The sequence below is a fragment of the Saccoglossus kowalevskii genome, chromosome 10 (assembly GCF_978046115.1).
Source record: "Saccoglossus kowalevskii chromosome 10, keSacKowa6.1, whole genome shotgun sequence".
In the NCBI taxonomy this organism is placed as follows: Eukaryota; Metazoa; Hemichordata; class Enteropneusta; family Harrimaniidae; genus Saccoglossus; species Saccoglossus kowalevskii.
This window is the reverse complement of record NC_140650.1, coordinates 14,007,543-14,016,959: the sequence shown is the minus strand read 5'-3', so window position 1 is coordinate 14,016,959 and position 9,417 is coordinate 14,007,543. Positions and strand designations below refer to the sequence as shown.

Below are 9,417 nucleotides of genomic sequence, written 5' to 3'. Positions count from 1 at the left end.
ATGGTGGATATTGCACACTATACTATGACGTCACAGACTATGGTTGGTTATATTTATTTCTCAGTGTACCAATGTTGTACGTCATGAATGAAACTATCTCATTTTACACACACAAGTAAGCAGTGTTTTATTTTACATTCATGTGTTATTCCCCTAGCTTGGTCATTTAAAAAAAGACCCCCTATTTAATTGATAAACCCGTCAAAATATGCTACCCATAGCTGTAGGATCAAGCTCGCTTTGATTGTTTATGTACAAAGAACAACTCCTACTATGAAATCCCTACTACTTGAGTCATCCGGCAGTGAATAGTCATTTTAATCATTCTTGCTTCTATGAAAACAATACCCAAATCTCAAAAAAACACCGATTGTTTTTTTAAGGACAGCCCCTTCTGAAATATTCTATCTGTGCCTTTCAGAAGTGAAAAACATTTCCGAAATTGCTATTTCCATGGCAACTGCATCTCGTATATTTGGTTGGTTCATGTGTCAATGACAAATTCTTCTGAAATCTTCACAACAATCCATGTATAACTTTTTGAAATAAGAACCGCTGTTTCCATGGAAACTGGGTTCACATCTTTACCAACTTGTTCCAAAATTGTTATGGGAATCGATTCATAACTCTTTGAATTGTAAATTAAAAATCATTCCTGATCTCCAACAAAATTTGATGCAGGATTGGTCCTTGTATCAGGGAAACGTCTCCTAACAATTGCATGTGAATCAATTCATAACTCTTCGAGTTATAAATTAAAAAAAAAAAACACATTCCTACGATTCCTGTTTCCATGGCCACCCACCATCCATCCACATCTCGTCCAACATTTGATGGGTTCGCCTATGTGTTAAGGGCAACCTTTCCTGAACATTTCATGAGTCTATTTATAACTTTCTGAGTTCGCAAAAGTAATTATCAGGATCACTTTAGACTATATTTCTGAATACGTGAGTTATGCAACGTTCCACAGTATAACCAGAGCACCACCAGAGGGACAATGACAATGTGGCAATCAGCAGAACTGACAGGTAGGAATGATTTTGTATAAGAGCTAAACAATTTTTTTTCATATCATGTTCTTGTTTTTATTTCTAAACAGAACTTACCACATTCCCGTCCTATACAAGAATATTCATAAATGGCATCATCGGTACAGTGCACCAACTCCATTCGCATCGACTGCCATGCATCCAGTGGAGTTCATAACACTACAAACTAACTTAGCATTACCAATGTTTGTGGTTCCTCTGCACCCAGGTAAGACAACATACCAATGTTTGTGGTTCCTCTGCACCCAGGTAAGATATCATCACCAATGTCCGTGGTTCCTCTGCACCCAGGTAAGACAACATACTGATGTTTGCGATCCCTCTGCACCCAGGTAAGACATCGTCACCAATGTCTGTGGTTCCTCTGCACCCAGGTAAGACATCATCACCAATGTCTGTGGTTCCTCTGCACCCAGGTAAGATATCATCACCGATGTCCGTGGTTCCTCTGCACCCAGGTAAGACAACATACTGATGTTTGCGGTTCATCTGCACCCAGGTAAGACAGCATTACCAATGTCTGTGGTTCCTCTGCACCCAGGTAAGACAACATACTGATGTTTGCGGTTCCTCTGCACCAAGGTAAGACATCATCACCAATGTCTGTGGTTCTTCTGCACCCAGGTAAGATATCATCAGCAATGTCCGTGGTTCCTCTGCACCCAGGTAAGACAACATACTGATGTTGGCGGTTCCTCTGCACCCAGGTAAGACATCGTCATCAATGTTTGCGGTTCCTCTGCACCCAGGTAAGACAGCATTACCAATGTTGGCGGTTCCTCTGCACCAAGGTAAGACAGCATTACCAATGTTGGCGGTTCCTCTGCACCCAGGTAAGATATCATCAGCAATGTCTGTGGTTCCTCTGCACCCAGGTAAGACAACATACTGATGTTGGCGGTTCCTCTGCACCAAGGTAAGACATCGTCATCAATGTTTGCGGTTCCTCTGCACCCAGGTAAGACAGCATTACCAATGTTGGCGGTTCCTCTGCACCAAGGTAAGACATCGTCATCAATGTTTGCGGTTCCTCTGCACCCAGGTAAGATATCATCACCAATGTCTGTGGTTCCTCTGCACCCAGGTAAGACAGCATTACCAATGTTGGCGGTTCCTCTGCACCCAGGTAAGACAGCATTACCAATGTTGGCGGTTCCTCTGCACCCAGGTAAGACAGCATTACCAATGTTGGCGGTTCCTCTGCACCCAGGTAAGATATCATCAGCAATGTCCGTGGTTCCTCTGCACCCAGGTAAGACAACATACTGATGTTTGTGGTTCCTCTGCACCAAGGTAAGATATCGTCATCAATGTTTGCGGTTCCTCTGCACCCAGGTAAGATATCATCAGCAATGTCTGTGGTTCCTCTGCACCAAGGTAAGACATCGTCATCAATGTTTGCGGTTCCTCTGCACCCAGGTAAGACAGCATTACCAATGTTGGCGGTTCCTCTGCACCCAGGTAAGACAGCATTACCAATGTTTGCGGTTCCTCTGCACCCAGGTAAGATATCATCAGCAATGTCCGTGGTTCCTCTGCACCCAGGTAAGACAACATACTGATGTTTGTGGTTCCTCTGCACCAAGGTAAGACAGCATTACCAATGTTTGTGGTTCCTCTGCACCCAGGTAAGACAGCATTACCAATGTTTGCGGTTCCTCTGCACCCAGGTAAGACAACATACTGATGTTTGCGGTTCCTCTGCACCAAGGTAAGACATCGTCATCAATGTTTGCGGTTCCTCTGCACCCAGGTAAGACAGCATTACCAATGTTTGCGGTTCCTCTGCACCCAGGTAAGACAACATACTGATGTTTGCGGTTCCTCTGCACCAAGGTAAGACATCGTCATCAATGTTTGCGGTTCCTCTGCACCCAGGTAAGACAACATACTGATGTTTGCGGTTCCTCTGCACCAAGGTAAGACATCGTCATCAATGTTTGTGGTTCCTCTGCACCCAGGTAAGACAGCATTACCAATGTTTGCGGTTCCTCTGCACCCAGGTAAGATATCATCACCAATGTCCGTGGTTCCTCTGCACCCAGGTAAGACAACATACTGATGTTTGTGGTTCCTCTGCACCAAGGTAAGACATCGTCATCAATGTTTGTGGTTCCTCTGCACCCAGGTAAGACAGCATTACCAATGTCTGTGGTTCCTCTGCACCCAGGTAAGATATCATCAGCAATGTCTGTGGTTCCTCTGCACCCAGGTAAGACAACATACTGATGTTTGCGGTTCCTCTGCACCAAGGTAAGACATCGTCATCAATGTTTGCGGTTCCTCTGCACCCAGGTAAGACAGCATTACCAATGTTTGCGGTTCCTCTGCACCCAGGTAAGATATCATCACCAATGTCCGTGGTTCCTCTGCACCCAGGTAAGACATCATCACCAATGTCTGTGGTTCTTCTGCACCCAGGTAAGATATCATCAGCAATGTCCGTGGTTCCTCTGCACCCAGGTAAGACAACATACTGATGTTTGCGGTTCCTCTGCACCAAGGTAAGACATCATCACCAATGTCTGTGGTTCTTCTGCACCCAGGTAAGATATCATCAGCGATGTCCGTGGTTCCTCTGCACCCAGGTAAGACAACATACTGATGTTGGCGGTTCCTCTGCACCAAGGTAAGACATCGTCATCAATGTTTGCGGTTCCTCTGCACCCAGGTAAGACAGCATTACCAATGTCTGTGGTTCTTCTGCACCCAGGTAAGATATCATCACCAATGTCCGTGGTTCCTCTGCACCCAGGTAAGACAGCATACTGATGTTGGCGGTTCCTCTGCACCAAGGTAAGACATCATCACCAATGTCTGTGGTTCTTCTGCACCCAGGTAAGATATCATCAGCAATGTCCGTGGTTCCTCTGCACCCAGGTAAGACAACATACTGATGTTGGCGGTTCCTCTGCACCAAGGTAAGACATCGTCATCAATGTTTGCGGTTCCTCTGCACCCAGGTAAGACAACATACTGATGTTGGCGGTTCCTCTGCACCAAGGTAAGACATCGTCACCAATGTCTGTGGTTCTTCTGCACCCAGGTAAGATATCATCAGCAATGTCCGTGGTTCCTCTGCACCCAGGTAAGACAGCATACTGATGTTGGCGGTTCCTCTGCACCCAGGTAAGACATCATCACCAATGTCTGTGGTTCTTCTGCACCCAGGTAAGATATCATCAGCAATGTCCGTGGTTCCTCTGCACCCAGGTATAACAACATACTGATGTTTGCGGTTCCTCTGCACCCAGGTAAGACAACATACTGATGTTGGCGGTTCCTCTGCACCAAGGTAAGACATCGTCACCAATGTCTGTGGTTCTTCTGCACCCAGGTAAGATATCATCAGCAATGTCCGTGGTTCCTCTGCACCCAGGTAAGACAGCATACTGATGTTGGCGGTTCCTCTGCACCCAGGTAAGACATCATCACCAATGTCTGTGGTTCTTCTGCACCCAGGTAAGATATCATCAGCAATGTCTGTGGTTCCTCTGCACCCAGGTAAGACAGCATTACCAATGTTTGCGGTTCCTCTGCACCCAGGTAAGACATCATCACCAATGTCTGTGGTTCCTCTGCACCCAGGTAAGATATCATCACCAATGTCTGTGGTTCCTCTGCACCCAGGTAAGACATCGTCATCAATGTTTGCGGTTCCTCTGCACCCAGGTAAGACAGCATTACCAATGTTTGCGGTTCCTCTGCACCCAGGTAAGACATCATCACCAATGTCTGTGGTTCCTCTGCACCCAGGTAAGATATCATCACCAATGTCTGTGGTTCCTCTGCACCCAGGTAAGACATCGTCATCAATGTTTGCGGTTCCTCTGCACCCAGGTAAGACAGCATTACCAATGTTTGCGGTTCCTCTGCACCCAGGTAAGATATCATCACCAATGTCCGTGGTTCCTCTGCACCCAGGTAAGACATCATCACCAATGTCTGTGGTTCTTCTGCACCCAGGTAAGATATCATCACCAATGTCCGTGGTTCCTCTGCACCCAGGTAAGACAGCATACTGATGTTGGCGGTTCCTCTGCACCAAGGTAAGACATCATCACCAATGTCCGTGGTTCCTCTGCACCCAGGTAAGACAACATACTGATGTTGGCGGTTCCTCTGCACCAAGGTAAGACATCATCACCAATGTCTGTGGTTCTTCTGCACCCAGGTAAGATATCATCAGCAATGTCCGTGGTTCCTCTGCACCCAGGTAAGACAACATACTGATGTTGGCGGTTCCTCTGCACCAAGGTAAGACATCGTCATCAATGTTTGCGGTTCCTCTGCACCCAGGTAAGACAGCATTACCAATGTTTGTGGTTCCTCTGCACCCAGGTAAGACAGCATTACCAATGTCCGTGGTTCCTCTGCACCCAGGTATAACAACATACTGATGTTTGTGGTTCTTCTGCACCCAGGTAAGACAGAATTACCAATGTCTGTGGTTCCTCTGCACCCAGGTAAGATATCATCAGCAATGTCCGTGGTTCCTCTGCACCCAGGTATAACAACATACTGATGTTTGTGGTTCCTCTGCACCCAGGTAAGACAGCATTACCAATGTTTGTGGTTCTTCTGCACCCAGGTAAGACAGAATTACCAATGTCTGTGGTTCCTCTGCACCCAGGTAAGATATCATCAGCAATGTCCGTGGTTCCTCTGCACCCAGGTATAACAACATACTGATGTCTGTGGTTCCTCTGCACCCAGGTAAGACAGCATTACCAATGTTTGCGGTTCCTCTGCACCCAGGTAAGACAGCATTACCAATGTTTGCGGTTCCTCTGCACCCAGGTAAGATATCATCACCAATGTCCGTGGTTCCTCTGCACCCAGGTATAACAACATACTGATGTTTGTGGTTCCTCTGCACCCAGGTAAGACAGCATTACCAATGTTTGCGGTTCCTCTGCACCCAGGTAAGATATCATCACCAATGTCCGTGGTTCCTCTGCACCCAGGTATAACAACATACTGATGTTTGTGGTTCCTCTGCACCCAGGTAAGACAGCATTACCAATGTTTGCGGTTCCTCTGCACCCAGGTAAGATATCATCACCAATGTCCGTGGTTCCTCTGCACCCAGGTATAACAACATACTGATGTTTGTGGTTCCTCTGCACCCAGGTAAGACAGCATTAACAATGTCTGTGGTTCCTCTGCACCCAGGTAAGACAACATACTGATGTTTGCGGTTCCTCTGCACCAAGGTAAGACAACATTAACAATGTCTGTGGTTCCTCTGCACCCAGGTAAGACAGCATTAACAATGTCTGTGGTTCCTCTGCACCCAGGTAAGATATCATCACCAATGTCCGTGGTTCCTCTGCACCCAGGTAAGACAACATACTGATGTTTGTGGTTCCTCTGCACCCAGGTAAGACAGCATTACCAATGTTTGCGGTTCCTCTGCACCCAGGTAAGATATCATCACCAATGTCTGTGGTTCCTCTGCACCCAGGTAAGACAACATACTGATGTCTGCGGTTCCTCTGCACCCAGGTAAGACAACATTAACAATGTCTGCGGTTCCTCTGCACCCAGGTAAGACAGCATTACCAATGTTTGCGGTTCCTCTGCACCCAGGTAAGATATCATCACCAATGTCCGTGGTTCCTCTGCACCCAGGTATAACAACATACTGATGTTTGTGGTTCCTCTGCACCCAGGTAAGACAGCATTAACAATGTCTGTGGTTCCTCTGCACCCAGGTAAGACAACATACTGATGTTTGCGGTTCCTCTGCACCAAGGTAAGACATCATCACCAATGTCTGTGGTTCCTCTGCACCCAGGTAAGATATCATCACCAATGTCCGTGGTTCCTCTGCACCCAGGTAAGACAACATTAACAATGTTTGCGGTTCCTCTGCACCCAGGTAAGATATCATCACCAATGTCTGCGGTTCCTCTGCACCCAGGTAAGATATCATCACCAATGTCCGTGGTTCCTCTGCACCCAGGTAAGACAACATTAACAATGTTTGCGGTTCCTCTGCACCCAGGTAAGATATCATCACCAATGTCCGTGGTTCCTCTGCACCCAGGTAAGACAACATTAACAATGTCTGCGGTTCCTCTGCACCCAGGTAAGACAGCATTACCAATGTTTGCGGTTCCTCTGCACCCAGGTAAGACAGCATTACCAATGTTTGCGGTTCCTCTGCACCAAGGTAAGACATCATCACCAATGTCTGTGGTTCCTCTGCACCCAGGTAAGATATCATCACCAATGTCCGTGGTTCCTCTGCACCCAGGTAAGACAACATTAACAATGTTTGCGGTTCCTCTGCACCCAGGTAAGATATCATCACCAATGTCCGTGGTTCCTCTGCACCCAGGTAAGACAACATTAACAATGTCTGCGGTTCCTCTGCACCCAGGTAAGACAGCATTACCAATGTTTGCGGTTCCTCTGCACCCAGGTAAGACAGCATTACCAATGTCCGTGGTTCCTCTGCACCCAGGTAAGACATCGTCATCAATGTTTGCGGTTCCTCTGCACCCAGGTAAGACAGCATTACCAATGTTGGCCGTTCCTCTGCACCAAGGTAAGACATCGTCATCAATGTTTGCGGTTCCTCTGCACCCAGGTAAGACAGCATTACCAATGTTGGCGGTTCCTCTGCACCCAGGTAAGACAGCATTACCAATGTTTGCGGTTCCTCTGCACCCAGGTAAGATATCATCACCAATGTCTGTGGTTCCTCTGCACCCAGGTAAGACAACATACTGATGTTTGTGGTTCCTCTGCACCCAGGTAAGACAGCATTAACAATGTCTGTGGTTCCTCTGCACCCAGGTAAGACAACATACTGATGTTTGTGGTTCCTCTGCACCCAGGTAAGACAGCATTAACAATGTCTGTGGTTCCTCTGCACCCAGGTAAGACAACATACTGATGTTTGCGGTTCCTCTGCACCAAGGTAAGACATCATCACCAATGTCTGTGGTTCCTCTGCACCCAGGTAAGATATCATCGCCAATGTCCGTGGTTCCTCTGCACCCAGGTATAACAACATACTGATGTTTGTGGTTCCTCTGCACCCAGGTAAGACAGCATTAACAATGTCCGTGGTTCCTCTGCACCCAGGTAAGACATCATCACCAATGTCCGTGGTTCCTCTGCACCCAGGTAAGACAACATACTGATGTTGGCGGTTCCTCTGCACCCAGGTAAGTCAGAATTACCAATGTCTGTGGTTCCTCTGCACCCAGATAAGACAGCATCACTAATGTGTCCAGTTCCTCTGCACCTAGATAAGACAGCATTGCCAATGTGTGTAGCTCCTCTGTAACCAGGTAAGACAGCATTGCCAATGTGCAGTTGAATCAAAGTTTGACACATCAAAACAAACAAGCTGCTCTCTGATTGGTCTGACTGTTATTGTTGGGTAACCAATCAAGCATGAATCTTATGAGTAGCTTTTCATTGGCTTCCAATGTGTGTGTCTTCTCTGCACCCAGGTGAAACATCATTACCACCGAGCTCAGAGAGTAGTATAGGAACGCACCAAATATGAAATGATCACAACCCCACCTCGACCACCAGATTGTTTCCGAGTACAACAATCTCATTGTTTTTGTTATTATTCTAATTTTAGCTGTCTACCTAGGAGTTTTAGTTTACAATTATTATTATGGCGTGATTGACCATTCTGGTATTTATTTGCGAGCCGTGTGGCCATGGCAACCATCATCCATGTTCCACGACGATCATCACAAGTAAGTTGAACACCGCGATAAATACGTTCCGTTTTCGACATTGTGAAATTCGTTTTTTGGACACAAAAAATGAAAACTACAGATTTTGATAAGTGAATTCAGAAATATAAAGAATATTTCATAACGAAATGTGTGATGATGTTTCTTTCTCGTATAGGTACTTTCACTGTAACTTTGGAGTCAACACAAAACTATTTGATTGGATACACGGGACGCTTCGCCAGCCTGATCGCTATTATTCGGAGGCAACTTTTGGAGGAAAGGGGGCGTTGAAGTCATAAATAAACATTTACTGATGTATTTCAAATTGATTTCGATAGTATGTGTTTATTCTACTTGGAGTACGTTAACGAAGTTATACTGCGAGTTTTAGGTGATTTTTTTCTGCAGTCCCATCGCAGGATGTAACATTGTACTTATCGGTATGTTACGTTACTCCTTTTATATAGAGGAAAATGGGTCAATGACCTGTCGATATCGTACATGGTACAGTATTTAGCATAGTATTTTAACTAACTAGTAACTAGCACAAATTACCTGCCCAGCTTATTCTGTAGAGTGGCCATTTTTTGATCGTCGATCTGCCAGTGAGAATCTTTGGTTCAAATCAGAGGTGTTACTGCTCAAACAAACAG

At 46.0% G+C, this 9,417-nt stretch overlaps 1 long non-coding RNA gene across 1 annotated transcript; it reads left to right on the top strand.

The window, feature by feature from the left end:
- Positions 1–8,661: 8,661 nt before the first annotated feature.
- Positions 8,662–9,093, top strand: LOC144341617 (uncharacterized). The gene is made up of 2 exons (XR_014930773.1): positions 8,662–8,782; positions 8,940–9,093. It is a non-coding gene; the product is annotated as an uncharacterized LOC144341617 (long non-coding RNA).
- Positions 9,094–9,417: the final 324 nt, after the last annotated feature.